Consider the following 18,825-nt stretch of genomic DNA (forward strand, 5'->3'; position numbering starts at 1 on the left):
GAAAAGGTAATGATATACCTGTTATGTCATAGAAGGTGTTGTGGTTTCAATGCAGAATGTCCCCACAGGCTTGGGTGTCTGAGAAATGTTTGGTCCCAAGCTGGTGCTGTTTTGAGAGGTTGTGAGATCTTTTGGATATGGGTCCTGGATGGCAGTAGGGTGAAGTTTGAGAATTCTAGCCCAGCCAAGTTCTGTCTGCTTCTCGATCTATGGAGTATGAGGAATTTGTTTCATAAGTTCTTATATCCTTGGACCTAAACATTCCTAGCCATTATTCTTTCCCCACCACAAAGGGCTGTATCCCCTCACCCTGGGAACCACCAGTTGACATTCAGGTGACCACAATGGGCTGTATCCCCTCGACCTGGGAACCACCAGTTGATGGCCAGGTGACCATGATGGGCTGTATCCCCTCACCCTGGGAACCACCATTTGACAGCCAGGTGACCACAATGGGCTGTATCCCCTCACCCTGGGAACCACCAGTTGATGGCCAGGTGATCACAATGAACTGTATCCTCTCAACCTGGGAACCACCAGCTGATGGCCAGGTGACCACGATGGGCTGTATCCCCTCGACCTGGAAACCACCCACTGACGAACAGGTGACCACAATGAACTGTATCCTCTCAACCTGGGAACCACCAACTGATAATCAGGTGTTTAAACACATGAGCCTGTGGGGACATTTGAGATTCAAACCCTAATGGTTAGTTAGTCTGTTTTTCTGAGCCTGTGGCAAGGCAGCATGTCACAGGGGAAAGTCACTCACTTCAGGATCAGCCTTCCAAAGAGAGAAAGAAATGGACAGAGTCCCATAATCCCCTCAGTGACCTGTCTTGCTCCCATTGGTCAGCCCCTTTTAAGGTCCCACCCCCACCCCCAATTGTAGCGCAGGCTGAGGGCCAAGCCTCTAACATGTGGGCCCAGCTGTCAAGGCCTTAGTTCCTTTAGGGAGGAGAGGGAAATGTTAAGAGCTGGATGGTGTCCTCTCAGGGCTAGTGGGACCTGGAGTGTACTCACTGGCTTACTTTTTTTCTAAGCCTATGAGATAAGTTCTCTACTGAGCTTTGCACTGTGAGCTCTGTGCCACCTCACCACGAAACCTAAAAGAGCAGGGACGACTGATCAGTCTAAATGAATCAAGCCTGTCTAGGTTGATTGTGGCAAATACTTGCTGCAGTAAACAAAAGGCTGTCTTAACAAAACATGATGCCTGTGCTTATTTTATGCCACTAGGAGACTGGAGATATGAGGTGAGATTAATTTAGTAATTATTTAATTTAATAATTATTAATAATGATTTTGGGGGGATCATTTAAAAACAGTGGTTGTGATGTGGGCCTAGTGGCCCAGGCTTTTAGTTCTAGCTCTCGGGAGGCAGATGCAGGGGGAAATCTCTGTGTTTGAGGCCAGCCTGGTCTGCAGAGTGAGTTCCAGGACAGCCAGGGATACACAGAGAAACCTTGTCTGAAAAAAACAAAATGAAAACCAACAGCAAAGAGCAGTGGTTGTGCACTCAGATACGGTATGGGACGACAAGAAATGGAGGACAGAGCTGCGGTGGGGCAGTTGCACAGATCTGTCTCACGTGAACTTCTACTTCTTAAACGTTTGTTATTTCATTTTCAGGGACAGCCAAAATTATTTGGGCCAATACAATAAGTTCTAGAACAAAATGGAAGTCTCCTGAGAGATTTTAGCAATGGAGACTTTTCTGGAGATTAGGCCCAGCTTCCTGTGCATTTTTTTTTCTCTGGAATCCACTTGGGTAAAGAGACGGGACCAGCAATGCGTTTCCAGAGTCGTTATGCATCTTACTTTGAGATGAGATTAGGACTAGGAAACCATTCAAATTAGGTTACATGCAGATGAATGGTTTTTAAAGAACGAATGCTGTTATGAAACACATATGAGCTCTGCTGGATGCAGGTCTCAGATTCTTCGCATCACTGTTTGGAGTTGCGCGCGTGTGTGTGTGTGTGTGTGTGTGTGTGTGTGTGTGTGTGTGTTCCCTGTTCGCTTTAAGGTCAGAAGTTGGAGCCTTTTACCCCCCAGCACAGTAATGAAAGATGACCACATGGTGGCAGCAATGGTTAAAAATATAAGCACTGCTCTTCTATTAACACCATGCAAAAAGTAAGAAATTGGACAACACACTCCAAGGGATGACCCTTGAACATCCAAGGACCCACAGGCAGACAGACAGCTCTAACTGGACTCAGCGGATTATAAGAGCGGAAAATCGAGAGGAAGAAGAAGAGAGAAAGGGGAAGATGAAGTTGGGAGAGGAACATGTGAGTGACATGACCAAAATATCATTGTAGAAATATCTTTATATTGTGTAACTATTTTATACATTGTATAGATATATAAAATTCTTAAAGAATAGATAAAATAAAATGGCCAAAAGGAAGAGAGACAAGGAAAGGGAAATAACTTTGGAAAGACAAAATGATAAAATACAGCAATGCAGTATCTAACCTAATATTTGATTCTCTTTAACCTGCTAAAGCTGTAGTCCCGCCTTTCAGGGCAGACCCACATGGACAGAGGGGCTAAGTTCCATACGTGGTCCAGCCCATGGCACTGCTGGACAGGAGTCAGGCCCTGGAGCTTCTGAAAATGTTCCTCCCTACTCCACAACTTTTATTGACTAGCTGGTCTGCTGAAATGTAGTCACAGTCTTCAAACTATGTCTCTGGGCTTTTCCTAAAAGGACACTGTGTGGGTGAAACGTCCATGTTCACGGTCTAATAATTTCCCAAAGGCCCCTATATCTCAATTGCACCATGTTGACTTCCAAATCTTAAAGGCTCAGAACCACTGAGTCATGAGAGTGTGGTTATCACAGTCAAGAGTAGAATCAAAGCGACAGAACGATGTGACTCCCACAGGCCCACTGAGTGGGCTAATTATGGCCATGTCTACAAATAATATAAACCAGCCTCCTGACGCCTCACTTGATTTCTATAAACAGAAGAATTTCAGGTCAAGTGTATAAAATTCTGGATGAATTATAGAAACCATCAAAGCCAGCTTACAGAGAAGGGAAGTTGGCCTTCTTAAGGAAACACCCTGGTAACATCAAACATGGACACAGTCGATGGTTTTTTCCCTACAAGGTTCTTGGGCCTTTATCAGGGTAAATTCACACTGAAGAGAAAGCAACAGTTAGATCCCCAGAGAACAACTGGACAGAGACTTTAACATGACATTAACTCCAGGAAACATAAACTATCACTGTAGCCCTCCAGTCAGAGGAGAGGTTTGTGAGGGTGGGGGATAATAGCTAGGGATTATGTTAAAAGATTAAACTCCAGTAAATCAGAAAAGCTAGAGGAAATAATAAATTTCTGAGCGTGTGCATGACTGATGAAGTGTGCACATTTCCAGTCATATGTGTGATTTATCAAGACACCAACAATGTAAACAGTTCTAATGAAATGGTCCGCAGGAGACAGTTATTGGCAACCATGCTAATTATACTGATCAAAATATATGAATTATTTCATTAGTGGGTGACCAAGAACAGACTTATGCCTCAAAGTCTCTTGGTGCCAAAAGTTAGGGAACAGCATTTTTAAAGACAAAAACCACAATGACATCAATGTTTGAGGGGGCTCAGAGCAACTTCTGTCTTTTTGCAGCGCTTGGTGGTATTTTCCAGACACCACACGACAATTATTTTTGACTTACACTTCCTCTTGGTTATTTTAGTTTTATGTTTCTGCCTGCTCAAACATCAATTATTTTGGTTAATAGGTCTGGACTGTGGTCAGGGTCACAGACAGTCTCGAAAGCATTGCCCAGGAGGGTGTGGCCATGGGGGCGGGGTGTAGAAGGTTGAGGAGTGTGGAGGCAGAAACAAAATAGGAAATAGTCGGACAAGATGGCATTGCCTTAGCCATTTCACTATATAATGAGCTATGAAACTGAAGTAGCAATAATTTCCTAACAAGAATAGCTAATGACTAATTGGATCCACTTCTGAATTCTAAAAAGGACGAACAATTATTTCTCACACTATTTCATAAAATAGAAAAGAGGAATGCTTCCTAAGTCCTGAGAATGGGAGAGAAAGCTCAAATAAAATGCTTCTACAAACTGTCTTACCCTGGCATCAGAACCAGATAAGGACACACACAAAAGGTGGCACTAAAAACCGATTTATTTGAGGCGCCTGGATACAGAAGTCCTCAAATAGTCACAAATGTGATTTCCCTTTTAAAAGATCGTGCACTAAGAGTAGGTTGTCTCCTGCTCTTGAAAGCAGGTTAGTAAGTGTCCTGAAGCACGTGATCATGTCAGTACACGTCGAAAGCGTTTGACAATATCATTTGTTTCTACACCATAAAAAGACCTGAAGAAACGAAGAGTGGAAAGAACACACCTCAGCAGAGCAAAGATTGTGCACAACAAACTGAGAAAAACTGAAAACGTTTTCTCTAACATCAAGAATGAGACAAAGACGTCCATTCTGGCCGTTATTATTGAATAAAATACTTGAACTCCACTGGGTGTGGTGGTGCACGTCTTTAATCCCAGCACTCAGGGCACAGAGGCAGGTAGACCTCTATATTTTTGAGCCAGCCTGGACTACATAGTGAGACCCTATCTTGAAAAGAAAAGAAAAGAAAAGAAAAGAAAAGAAAAGGAAAGGAAAGGAAAGGAAAGAAAAGGTACTTGAATTCTACCCAGAAGAATAAAAGGAATGCAGATAGAGAGCAAAGGGGTCAAATTACCCTTTTTGCAGATGATAATGGTCTTAAAAGACACTAAGGTTCAAACAGATGACTCATATCTGATAAATATTGTCAGAAAAGTAGTAGGATGAAAACTCAAGGTACAAATATTGCGTTCACAATTGCCTCAAAAATAAACACCACAGTGCCATCTGCCACTTGACGCTACCTCTCTTCCATCTTGCACCTCCTGTTTCCTCTCCATGTCACTCTGGCGACTCCTCTGACTCCACCCTTTTTCTTCCCAGTGTCCTTAGTCTGGTTTTCCTTATCCTGCTCAGCTATTGGCCAGCCAGCTTTTTAAAACCAATCACAGCTTAATTTAAGCAGTGTACAGAAATATTCCAGAGCATTTCCCGCTTGTGTCTAAATTATGAAGGAAGGTTTTAACGTGAACACAGTAAAATTATATACAACAAACAAGTTATCAATTAAGAATTACAGTTACGCCGGGCGGTGGTGGCGCACGCCTTTAATCCCAGCACTCGGGAGGCAGAGGCAGGCGGATCTCTGTGAGTTCGAGGCCAGCCTGGTCTACAAGAGCTAGTTCCAGGACAGGAACCAAAAGCTACGGAGAAACCCTGTCTCAAAAAATCAAAAAAAAAAAAAAAAAAAAGAATTACAGTTACAATATTCAGTCATTTGTATTTGGCAAAATCGGAAAAAATATTCTATTTTCTATTTTATCTTTGTGAGTCCAAAGTTACATATCTAATCTACCTTTTTATCATAACTAAAGAAAAACTTTAAGTTTAATTTTTTAGTCTTTAACCGTCAGAGACCCCAGAAAGTTGTTACCTATTGACAGGGACATCTTGATGGCCTAGACAGTCACCCTAGGTTCTTTTATAATGTTGGGGCATCTAACTTTGACCCACAAACCAATCACAGCATATTTTACACCGGGTAGGAGAAATGTGGAATATTCCTTCACAGTGTGTGAATATATGTCCCTGTGATTGGTTTAACAAAGAAGCTGGACAGGAAAAGGTTGGGTGGGAGAACCAGACTCAGGACACTGGGAAGAAGAAGAAGGGTGGAGCCAGAGGAGTCACGAACCAGACAGAAAGCAAACTGGAAATAAAGGGGAATTAAAAGCAGTGATTAATAAAACGGGTTAACTGGGTGAGGGGGAGGTGGGGAGAGAAGGAGGAGGGAGGGAAGGGGAACTGTGGTTGGTATGTAAAATGAATAACAAATTTAAAATTTAAAAAAAAATGGGTTAACTTGAGTTGTAAGAGTTAAAGAAACCTAAGCTATTGGCTGGGCATTTGTAATTAATAAGTTTCTGAGTGGTTAATTTGGGAAGTGACTGCCGGGACACAAGATAACTCCACCTTCACCAACTAGTCCCATTAATACGAAAATTCACATAACGCTTTTTAGACATGAAAAAAACATTCACTCTCTTGACCCATCAAAGAAATGGAAATCAAAAAGTAAACCAGGGTGTTAACTCTCCCAGGCTGAATGGCTACTGTGAAAAAATTAAGCAATGGATGTTGGTGAGGATGTGGGGGAAACGTGGGTGAGGATTATTCACCTGGTCAGTATGGAAACCTGTGCTGGAAACAGAGTGTGGTACCATCCAGACACATCCCCTGTCTGAGAGTTTCTGTTGCTGTGATGAAACACCATGAGCAAAAGCAAGTCGAGGAGGAAAGGGTTTATTTGACTTATAGTTTCACAGCATAGTTCATCACTGAAGGAAGTCAGGGCAGGAACTCAAGCAGGGCAGGATCCTGGAGGTAGGAGCTGAAGCAAAGGCCATGGAGGAGAGCAGCTTACTGGTTTGTTTCCCCTGACTTGCTCAGCCTGCTTTCTTATAGAACCCAGAACCACCACCAGCCTAGGGGTGGCACCACCCACAATGGTCTGCCCCCCCCCCATCAATCACTAATTAAGAAAATGTCCTACAGGCCTGCTTACAGGCAGATCTTATGAAGGCATCTTCCGAATTGAGGTTTCCTCCTCTCGGATAACTCTAGCTTGTGTCGCAGTGGCATAAGGCTAGTTAGCACATCACTTCTTTAACCCAAAGAATCAAAGTCAGCTTACTGTGTAGGAATAACTGCAGCCATGTTTATCACGGTGCTATTCCTAGCAGCCAAGCACCGAGTCACCCTCCCAAAGGCTCGAACAGATGGAGGGATCTTTACAAGTGTGGTTATACACGCAAAGGACCTTTATTCATCCATTATAAAAACAAAATGATGTAATTTGCCTGCAAGTTCATTGAATTCTATCTTCCTACAAGCAAAACAAGCCAGCCTTGCAAGGACATCATCACATGTTTTCTTGCACACATGGAATTTAGGGGAAAGGGGGTAGGAAAGAAAACGGGGACTGTTTGGGGCATAGAAAGAAGGAAGTGGGTATGAGAAAAGATAACAGAAGGGAAATATGATCAAAAGTTATGTGCATTAAGGAAATATCTAGACAAAACACTACTGAAAACCACGATGGGTGCTGATCATTTAAACAAAGGGAATAGCAAGTCAGTATGAAAACTCAAGTCTACCAATATGATTCCAATACACAAGTAGAAAAAGATGAGCAAAGAGGAATTCTAATGAGGAAACATAATGGACAGGTTTGTTGCATCTAAACTGTATCATGATGCAATAATTTGAACAGATAACTGAGGAAAAACACTACTCAGTGAAAAATAGAAAGTGATAAGCTTATCTGCTTGCAGGGAAGGTGATATACGACGTAGGTAAGGTTCTGAATTAGTTCTGAAGCAGTGGATCCGTCCATCAGTGTTATAGCAGCAGGTATACAGGCTTGGTGGAAAAGTCATACCTTGCACCAACATAAATTCCAAAGCCTTTAAATATTTAAGCAGGAAATAAATAAAAATACACCATGTGAAAATGTGGAAAACTTGTTTTATGAACTCTTAAAATGTAAAAAGAAATGGTTTGGATTATAAAAACCCAGAAACTCATAAAATACATGATGATGGTTGGTATGTGAAAAATTGAAATTTCTTACACTGGAGGGAAATTCTATCTCATTGTTACTTAGGAGATGAACAAACCAAGACAGGATGTTTTCTGCTAACTTCACACCCAAGCGACTTCCGTGCATGTGTGAAGCACTGTGTAGTGGCAGAAAGGTCACCATAAGGTCAAGGCCAGCCTGTGCTATGTGATGAGATTCTATTTAAAAAGTGCACCTTGATCATGCCAATTTCTTGAAATCAGGTCCTACTGTGTCCCAGAGTGATCATTGGTGCAGGAGCTTAATAACCCTGAAGCCTCAACAGGGCGAACAGGCTCACACCACCCCAACTGGTTCAGTCCATTAGGAAAGTGTCGTTCATACACTCGTTCGTCTGTTTGTTTGTTTTAAGATAAAGGCTCAGGATTCTGAACAAAGCCTGGTACCCTGCAGCCCACTGAGCCCACCTGCAGCCACTCCCTCCTGGACTCTCCTTGTAAGAGCAGGTAGAAAGCCTTCAGTCAGGTGAGATCCATTAAGAAAACAGCCTATCAGACCACATCTTGGGCATCTCCTGGGGCAAAACCCTGGTGGACCATCCAGCGAGCTTGCTCTAAAACATGAGTGTTTGCTACTCAAAGCTCAAGGAACTGGCGCCCAGCATCCCATAGAACAAGGTGACCAAGGTGGAAATCCTGCATCATATCATTGTTTACATCTTGGGCCTGCAAATCGCCCTGAACTCTTCACCCCACGAACATCAGCTTGGAACACCAGAGACATGGGCAGAACCAGGCATCTAGAATGCCCCTGATCACCCCGAACAGGGTCACTGGCATCCGGTCCTGCAGACATCTGCTCCCTTCTGAGCTGATGTCAAACGAGAGCAAAATATTCTGTGGCTGAATAAATGGAGAACAAGCTGAAGGGACCTTTTATAAGAGAAAACAAGCAGAAGAAAAACTAAGAATAATCATCTTCCCCAGGAGACTCCTGCACCGACCATTGTTTATGTGAGAGACTTCATTGCCCTTTCTAGAGTTGGAAGGTTTTCTCTATATACTATTCCTACCATGGGGGCGTGAAAAACATCAAAAATCACAAGGAATTGCCCAACCTAAGCCAACTTTGCCTTTTTTCAAAGGTGAGGTATGAATACCAGAAGCCAGTATTCGGTTATTTAAATAAATTGATATGAGTCTACTGAATTAGATAGATAGATAGATAGATAGATAGATAGATAGATAGAGATATGGATGCTGTGTGGACTCCATTTAAATTTTAAATTTTCTGGTATAGTGGTATACTTATTTATGCGTAAAAATATAATGATATACTTATGCTAAGCTTTTTATAAAAGCTTAGTTGTAAATTTATCCTTTTTATACAAAATAAATCAAGGTATTTTAAAAGAAAGATACAGGCTCTGAACTATTAGTTCACAGAAAAAGGAATACAAATAGTTCTTCACTATGTGAAAAGATGCTACCATTCTTTTTTTTTTTTTTTTTTTGGATTTTCGAGACAGGGTTTCTTCATAGCTTTTGGTTCCTGTCCTGGAACTAGCTCTTGTAGACCAGGCTGGCCTCGAACTCACAGAGATCCACCTGTCTCTGCCTCCCGAGTGCTGGGATTAAAGACGTGCGCCACCATCGCCCGGCAAGATGCTACCATTCTTAACAGCAGTGATGTAAATTAAAACCATGTGTGAATCATTTTTTTAACTTCTTTAGCAAAGATTGAACATTTGATTTAAAACTGTGCTGTTGTGCCTCCTCGTCCCTGAACGTCACGAGACACCAAGCAGGCGGCTGGCACCATGAAGATCTGGACATTTAAGCACGTCTTTGACCACCCATAGGAAATGGTTAGCATGGCTGCAATGCAGAAATACCCAAACCCCACGAATCCAAGTGTAGTTGGCATTGACGTGTTGGACAGACAAGTAGAACCCTCTGGAAAAGTGCACAGCCACAGGTTCCTCAGCACAGAGTGGGGCCTGCCTTCCTTTGTGAGGTCTCCTATTGGTGCAGCACACAGGTTCCTCAGCACAGAGTGGGGCCTGCCTTCCTTTGTGAGGTCTCCTATCGGTGCAGCACACAGGTTCCTCAGCACAGAGTGGGGCCTGCCTTCCTTTGTGAAGTCTCCTATCGGTGCAGCACACAGGTTCCTCAGCACAGAGTGGGGCCTGCCTTCCTTTGTGAGGTCTCCTATTGGTGCAGCACACAGGTTCCTCAGCACAGAGTGGGGCCTGCCTTCCTTTGTGAAGTCTCTCATTTGTGCAGCACACAGGTTCCTCAGCACAGAGTGGGGCCTGCCTTCCTTTGTGAAGTCTCCTATCGGTGCAGCACACAGGTTCCTCAGCACAGAGTGGGGCCTGCCTTCCTTTGTGAGGTCTCCTATTGGTGCAGCACACAGGTTCCTCAGCACAGATTGGGGCCTGCCTTCCTTTGTGAAGTCTCCTATTGGTGCAGCACACAGGTTCCTCAGCACAGAGTGGGGCCTGCCTTCCTTTGTGAAGTCTCCTATCGATGCAGCAAGAACAGAAGCCTACGTGCAGGAGCCTTCTATAGTTGACCCAATAAAAAAGACAACGGAGCACTGACATCTCATTGACAAATACGGTCTCAGTCGTCGAGAGGCTCATGTACAAGTCGCACCCCCAGCACCCAGAGAAAACTGTCCTGACCCAGGAAGCCATCCTCACCATGAAAGGGGTCAGCCTCAGCAGCTACCTTGAAGGACTCATGGCAAGCACCATATCTTCCAACGCTAACAAAAACCGAGAAGCCATGGAATGGGAGATCCATAGACGGAACGCCGAGATGGAAGAATTGACAGCGTCAACCAGAGGAAGCATAAGGACCCCAATGGCGGCCGCAGCAGCGTTGGTGGAAAAATGGAAATTGGTGTGCAGCTGCAGGGACCTAGGATTCTTCAAGCTGACATCATATTTATTTGTTATTTAAAAGAATATAGCTACTTTAGGTAGATTTTATTATTTTTTTTTTTAATGAACTGGGGGAAGGCTGTGACTTTTGATCCAAACAAAAGATGGAGAGGGTCTGAGTCAAGTATTCATCTGAGGTGGAAGGGATGAGGGGCTGGCTGGAGTCTTGTGTTCACGTGGGCAGTTAACAGGCTTGTTTGTTGTTGTTTATGTGCTTAGAAGAAATTGATGTTGGTCTTGAGTCTCCTTAAGTATATAATCTTAGCCTTTCAGGTATTGAGACCCTACGTGACTGTGGACCAACCAGAACAAAGGCCAGCTGCCCTCGGGTGTACACAGTTGCCCAACGCGGTGAACTAGAATCTCCTACATGAGGAACTCACTTTAAAAAGAGACATTGTATAATTTCAAATGACATTAATTTGTATAAAATAACTTACCCTGTTAGAAACCAGTGTTTGGATTTGGTATTTAAATGATATTTTTGGAGTGAAAATTAGCACTAAGGTAATATATGACTCCAGCAAAAATAGTATTTTATTTTATTAATGGGTAGTGTATTGATTTGCCAAACAAGACAAGCCCTATCAAAAATCAGTCAAGGAAGGGGAGGGGACATGAGGACTTTCTCCTTACCTCTGAGCTAAAGCCTCTGTAGCACCTGGAAGGCTGTTGTCACTGTATTTCCATGGGTATCCACTGCTGGGCCCACCAGGCTCCAGCAGATAGTTCCCAGTGCCACACACTAGCCCTGGTTATCCTCTGCAGGTCACAGAGCAAAACTAACAAAACAAATATATTAGGAGGTCATAGGAAAAAGCAAGATCAGGTCAGTACACACTGTGAACATGTGTGAACAACCTGCAAACGAGTTTAATTAACAAAAATCTCTTTTTAAGAAAAACTGCTGGAGGGCTGGAGAAATGACTCAGTCATTAAGAGCTGGGACAGCTCTGGCAGAGAACATAAGTTCTGTTCCAAGCATCCACCTTAGGCAGCTCACAATGCCCTGTAACCCCAGCTCAGAGGATCTGCTGCCATCTTCTGCCTTCTGCAGGCACGGCATTCCTGTACATATACCACACACATACACACCAAATACCATACCACACACATTACACACCACAGAATACATACCACACACACATACACAGTACACACATGCACACAACACACACATATCACACACCACACACACACAAACCACACACACACACACATCACACACCACACCCACACAAACCACACACACACATCACACACCACACACACATACACACTGTACAGAACTATCCTCTCAGCCAAATAACCACCATCTTCAGGAGTTCACTCCCTATTTTCAGGCCCCATGTATGGGAACCATGTGTCAGAGCTGACCAAATTGTCCACACATTCCTGAAAAGGGGAGTGAGGACTAAGGAAAGAAATGGACAGGAGACAGAAGATTGAGTCAGGGGGGCTTCCAGTGAGCACTGCAAAAAGCCCCGAGTTCATTACTCACAGTCCTTATATCCCCTGATCAAAAGGGGAGGGCACAAGACTTCCTTACCAAGGAAACAGGGAACAAGCAAGCATGATTATACCTGGTAACCAAGCCCTAGGTCAAACGTCTCCTTGTCTGGCCTTTGAGGAGCAAGATGTCCAGCAGCCACACCTTTGGTAAAACACTCTGTTAGTTGTCCTTGAGGAGCAAGAAGAGGTTTGAACTCTCTGACCTTTAGTCAAGATGAAACCAATTCAAACCTGTGGGTTCCTCCAGCAAAGGAACTTCATCTGCACAGCCATGTGGAAGCCATCGTCATGCTGGGAGCAGCCTTCCTGTGCCACTTGCTAGGCTCACGTGTTCCTCTCAGTAACCCTTCACTCAGGCTCCACAAGTAAGCCCCAAAACCTCATTGCTTCAGGGGAAACTTGGTGGAAGGAAACTTTGTCATTCTCAAAGCAAAGGGAGAGGGAAATAGTCCTTAGTCCCTTCCAGAGGGAAATTTTTTGCAACATAAACTGTGTGTGTTAAAAAAATAAAATAAAAGAATACAATTTTTTGAACGATGTATAAGAAGGTAGACGAAAAAATGAATTCTCATTCGTTGCTGGTATGAGCTTGATTTACAGAGAACAACTTAGCAATGCTTACAAGCACTAAAAATATACAAAGCTATCCAGGGGCACACACAGTCCTAACTCTGACACAGCCGGATGAAGTCTATCAGATAGGGTAGAAATGGTGTCATGGCGCATGCCTGTAGAACCATCATGTAGGAGGGAGGCAGTGCAATCATGAGCTCCACACTAGCCTGGGCTTCATCACAAGAGCTTTTCAAATAAAATTTAAGGGAAATTTTTTGCTCTTTTTTTAATTTAAACACATTTTTTATTTTTCAAAAAGAAAACAAACTATATCTATATATGTATATGTGTGTGTATATATGCTTTGTTTGTAGCTATTATCCACTTATGAGTGAGTTCATACCACATTCATCTTTTTGGGTCTGGTACCTCACCCAGGATAATGTTTTTTAATTCCACCCATTTGCATGCAAAATTCAAGGTGTCATTGTTTTTTACTGCTGAGTAGTACTCTAATGTGTAAATGTGCCACATTTTTTTTATCCATTCTTCGGTTGGGGGACATCTAGGTTGCTTCCTGGTTCTGGCTATTACAAATAATTCTGCTATAAACATGGTTGAACAAATACTTTTGTAGTATGATTGAGCATCTTTTGGGTATATGCCCAAGAGTGGTATTGTTGGATCCTGAGGGAGGTTGATTCCCAATTTTCTGAGAAATCACCATACTGATTTCCAAAGTGGTTGTACAAGTTTGCATTCCCACCAGCAATGGATGAGTGTTCCCCTTACTCCACATCCTCTCCAGCATAAGCTATCATTGGTGTTTTTGATTTTAGCCATTCTGACAGGTGTAAAATGGTATCTCAAAGTTGTTTTGATTTGCATTTCCCTGATAGTTAAGAAAGTTGAACATGTCCTTATGTATCTTTTGGCCATTTGAAATTCTTCTGTTGAGAATTAACAATAAATCCACAATCAAACATGTCACGATTTTCTTAAATCTGCATTAATCAAATGACAAGAAAAGCTTTTCTGATGGGTGAGAGTCCAGTGACATTGCTGTTATCAAATACCAGTTCCAGTCTCTGAGCAGCAGTTAAACCCCTAGGCTGCCCCCCTCTTAGTGAAGAGGGGTTTCAGTCATTTCTTATTTTAAATCTTTCTTTCCCTAAGGGGAGAGCTTAGGTCTTAGTTTCAGGTCCAATATTTTAATCAAAATGAGTTCTGTGTCTCAAAGATTAAAACAGTCAAATGTTCAATCTTCATCTCAGCACCAAAGCAAACAGGATTCTGACTGCAGAAAATTGTAGTTGTCATTCAGCAGGGCCTCTGGGTGTGTGTGTCCTGAGTGTCAGAAAGCAGCTCAGCATCTGTTCTCCCACACACACCAGAGCAGTGTGGCATCCAGCAGGGCCTCTGGGTATGTGTGTCCTGAGTGTCTGGAAGCAGCTCAGCATCTGTCCCCCTAGAACAGCGTGGCACCCAGCAGGGCCTCTGGGTCTGTGTGTTCTGAGCAGCTCAGCATCTGTCCCTCAGAGCAGCGTGGCACCCTGCAGTACAATCAGGCACTCCTCTCTGTGGGTGGATGGGGGGGGGGGACTTGACCAAGGACTCCCCTCCAACTCCTCTGTGGGGGCGTTTGCAGCTAGGATGTCATCGGGTCTGCTGCTCCCTTACTGTATATGCAGTCATCTCATCCAGCTTTATTTTCTTTCTGAAAAAAAAAAACACAAACACATCCTCGACCCCAACTTAATATAGGGTCAGATCTTTTTATAATTTTATAATCTTTTTATAAATAAGGGTGTTTTTACCTTGCCTTAGCAAAGGTCCCCTTGGTGCCACCATGGCAGATCTGTCTGCAACTTTTACACTTTTAAGTTGTTTTTAAGGAGCCATGACTTGCTCCGCAATTCCTTTTCATCGGTAACTATATACGCAGTTCTTTCATTGGAAGAACCATGTGTAAAATTTTTGCATAACATCTTTAAGGGATCTTTAGCTAAAACATTAACAAAATATAGTTGTGCAAATTGCAGCACTGATCATCTGGGCAAAGACCATTACTCTGGTCTTTGAATTGAGCAAACACAATTGTCTAGGAATCACTATCTTAAAATTATCAATTAATCTATTGCTTAGTATAAGAAACATTGATCACAGTCAATTTTCTGTTAAACTATTGCCTAGGTTTTATCTGCTCTTTTGTATTAGACAAGCTACTGTTTTAAACTAAGAGTTTAATATCTTTTTCGTTTGCTTCGTTTTGTTTTTTTTTTTTTTTTTTTTTTTTTTTTTTTTTTTTAGCAAGTGGGAAATTTTATCAGCAAAACAAAACAAAATAAAAAACAGAAACCAAAACACCAAAAGGAAGTTCACACAGGAAGGGAGGTCCCCAGGGTCAGGGTGCCCTCCACCTGCTAAGCATTCTGCTGCTGCACGAATGGTTTGGAGATGGCCTCCATGCCATCCTGTGGGCAGATGATAAGCACTTTAAGAATTTTACTTAGTGGCCCAAGATCGCCCAATAAGGTTATTATAACTAAGGCTTTAACCATTGTATATCTAATTAAAAGCTTGTAAGCTAGCCTTCTCTTACTTTGCAAGTCTGCCTAGCTGATAGAAAAATGGAAAAAGAAAGCATATTCAACTAATGATGCTGGCCTAGTTGGACATCAACATGTAGAAGAATGAAAACAGATCCATATTTATCTCTATGCACAAAACTCAAGTTTCAATGAATCAATGACCTCAACATAAAACCAACCACATTGAACCTCGCAGAAGAACAAGTTAGAAGTACATTTGAATTCATTGGTACATCTCAAATACAGCCCCAGTGACACAGACATTGAGAGAAACAATAAATGAGATCTCCTGAACTGAGAAGCTTCAGTATAGCAAATGACATAGTCAACAAGATATAATATCAGCCTACAGAATGGTAAAATACCTTTACTAATCCACTCCAAAACATACCAAGAACTCAGGAAATTAGTCATAATCTAATAAAAGTATACGGTGCAGACCTAAACTGAAGACTCAACAGATGAACTTAAAATGACTAAAAGACATTTAAAAAATGTTCATCATCCTTAGCCATTAGAGAAATGTAAATCTAAAACAACTCTGAGATTCCATCTTATCCTTGTAAAAATGACCAAGATTAAAAACACTGCCGACAATTTATGCTTTAAGAGAATGTGGGGTAAAGAAAAAACTCCTCCACTGCTGGTGGAAGTGCGAACTGGTACAGCCACTTTGGATCCTAGTATGGTAACTTTTTGGAAAATTAGGCAATATTCTACCTTAAAACTCAGCAATGCCGGGCAGACGGCGCAGACAGCAGGCCACAGCCGGTGGGGACCAGCGGGGGACAGGTGCAGCAGCAGACGATGCATGCCGCAGGCTGCAGGAACTGGCGGGGACCGGTGTTGCGGCAGACGCAGGCGGCAGGGACCGGCGCGCAACACTGAGAGCAGATTGCCCCACTACAATTAAATCAAAGAGGTAGGCCTTTGGTTGGCGAGGTCCCTGGCAAAGAAGGAGCGAGGTCCTGTTCCTGAAGACCCTTCTGAGGGGTGAGAGGGATCTTGGCCCCTGGCAGGAGCCAGGAAACAGAGCGAGGGCATTTTGTAAGAGGAGCCCCTGGCCAGCAGGGAAACCTGATCCAGTTTTAAAAGACCCATTAGGTAGCATCGATAGGAGGAGATGGGCAGGCGCCAAGGCAAGAATTCACCCAATAATCTGAAAAACAACATGAAAACACCAGAACCCAATGATCTTACAACAGAAGGACTTAAACACCCTAACACAGAAGAAGTAGAAAAAATTGACCTTATGAAAGCAATAGAGTCCCTTAAACAACATATGAAAAATGCCCTTATAGAAATGGATGAGAAGGATAACCAAAAGTTTGAAGAAATGAGTAAATACGTACATGATACCCTGGGAAACCAAGAAAAAAAAACGATCAAACAGGTAATGGAAACAGTTCAAGAATTGAAAACTGAAATGGAAGGAAGAAAACACAAACTGAGGACCAGTTGGACATGGAAAATCTAGGTCAACGAGCAGAGCCTACAGAAACAAGCATAATCAATAGAATACAAGAAATAGAAGAATCTCAGATTCTGAGGACACCATAGAGAAAATAAATGCACTGATCAAAGAAAACAGCAAAGCCAACAAATTCTCATCACAAAATGTTCAGGAAATATGGTACACAATAAAAAGACCAAACCTAAGAATAATAGGAATAGAAGAAAGAGAAGAGTCACAGCTCAAAGGCCCAGAAAATATTTTTAACAAAATTATGGAAGAAAACTTTCCCAACATAAAGAAAGATATTCCTTTGAATATTCAAGAAGCATACAGAACACCAGACAAACTGGATCAAAGAAAAATATCCCCTCACCATATAATAATCAAAACACAAAATATACAGGTTAAAGAAAGAATATTAAGAGCTGCAAAGGAAAGAGGCCAAGTAACTTATAAAAGTAAACCGATCAGACTTACACCTGACTTCTCTATGTAAACCATGAAAGCCAGAAGGTCCTGGATAGAAGTACTGCAGAAGCTAAGAGACCATGGATGCAAACCCAAACTACTATACCCAGCCAAGCTGTTGTTCACTATCAATGGAGAAAACAAGACATTCCAGGATAAGAACAAATTTAAACAATATGTAGCCACAAATCCAGCCCTACAGAAAGTAATGGAAGGAAAATTGCAACCCAAGGAATCCAACATTGCCAACACTGCCTACAATAACTCAGGCATCTAGCAACCCTTCACCAGCACAACTCAAAGAAGGGAGACACACAAACTCTGCTACCAGAAACAATAAGAATAACTGGAGTAAACAACCACTGGTCATTAATATCACTTAATATTAATGGTCTCAATTCACCTATAAAAAGGCACAGGCTAAGAGATTGGATACAAAAACAGGATCCGACATTCTGCTGTTTGCAAGAAACACATCAAACCACAAAGACAGGCACCTACTCAAAGTAAAGGGTTGGGAAAAGGTCTTTCAAGCAAGTGGTCCTAAGAAAAAAGCAGGTGTGGCCATACTAATTTCTAACAAAACTGACTTCAAACTAAACTCAATCAGAAGAGATCGAGATGGACACTTTATACTCATAACAGGAACAATTCATCAGGATGACATCTCATTCCTAAATATCTACGCTCCTAATATAAAAGCACCCACTTATGTAAAAGAAATATTACTAGAACTCAAGGCAGACATCAAACCACACACACTAATAGTAGAAGGCTTCAATACACCTCTCTCTCCAATGGACAGGTCAATCAGACAGAAGCCTAATAGAAAATTAAGAGAATTATTGGAGGTAATGAAGCAAATGGACTTAACAGACATCTATAGAACACTCCACCCAAATAGGAAAGAATATACCTTCTTCTCTGCAGCTCATGGAACCTTCTTGAAAATTGACCACATACTCGGAAACAAAGGAAACCTCCACAGATACAAAAAAATATCAGTGTCCATCTGTGTCTTATCAGATCACCACGGATTAAAGTTAGAAGGCAATAACAATGCTACCCCCAGAAAGCCTACAAACTCATGGAAACTGAACAGTCAACTACTGAACCACACCTGGGTCAAGGAAGAAATTAAGAAAGAAATTAAAGTCTTCCTTGAATTTAATGAAAATAAAGAGACAACATACTCAAACCTATGGGACACGATGAAAGCAGTGCTAAGAGGAAAGTTCATAGCACTAAGTGCCCACTTAAAGAAAATGGAGAAAGCATATGTCGGGGACTTAACAGCACAACTGAAAGCTTTAGAAAAAAAAGAAGCAGACGCGCCCAGGAGGAGTAGAAGACTGGAAATAATCAAACTGAGGGCAGAAATCAACAAAATAGAAACACAGAAAACAGTCCAAAGAATCAATGAAACAAAAAGTTGGTTCTTGGAGAAAAACAACAAGATCTACAAACCCCTATCCAAACTAATTAAACAACAAAGAGAGAACACACAAATGAATAAGATCAGAAATGAAAAGGGGGACATAACCACAGACCCAGAGGAAATTCAGAGAATCATTAGGTCTTACTACAAAAGCCTGTATGCCA

General features: G+C 42.2%; 2 pseudogenes; both read left to right on the plus strand.

Moving 5' to 3' along the window:
- Positions 1–344: 344 nt before the first annotated feature.
- On the plus strand, positions 345–8,597 carry LOC121436219 (annotated as a pseudogene).
- Positions 8,598–9,510: 913 nt separating this feature from the next.
- On the plus strand, positions 9,511–16,187 carry LOC121436226 (annotated as a pseudogene).
- Positions 16,188–18,825: the final 2,638 nt, after the last annotated feature.

This window comes from Microtus oregoni, unplaced genomic scaffold (assembly GCF_018167655.1).
Source record: "Microtus oregoni isolate MIOR12 unplaced genomic scaffold, Mior012 000002F_ref0000024, whole genome shotgun sequence".
In the NCBI taxonomy this organism is placed as follows: domain Eukaryota; kingdom Metazoa; phylum Chordata; class Mammalia; order Rodentia; family Cricetidae; genus Microtus; species Microtus oregoni.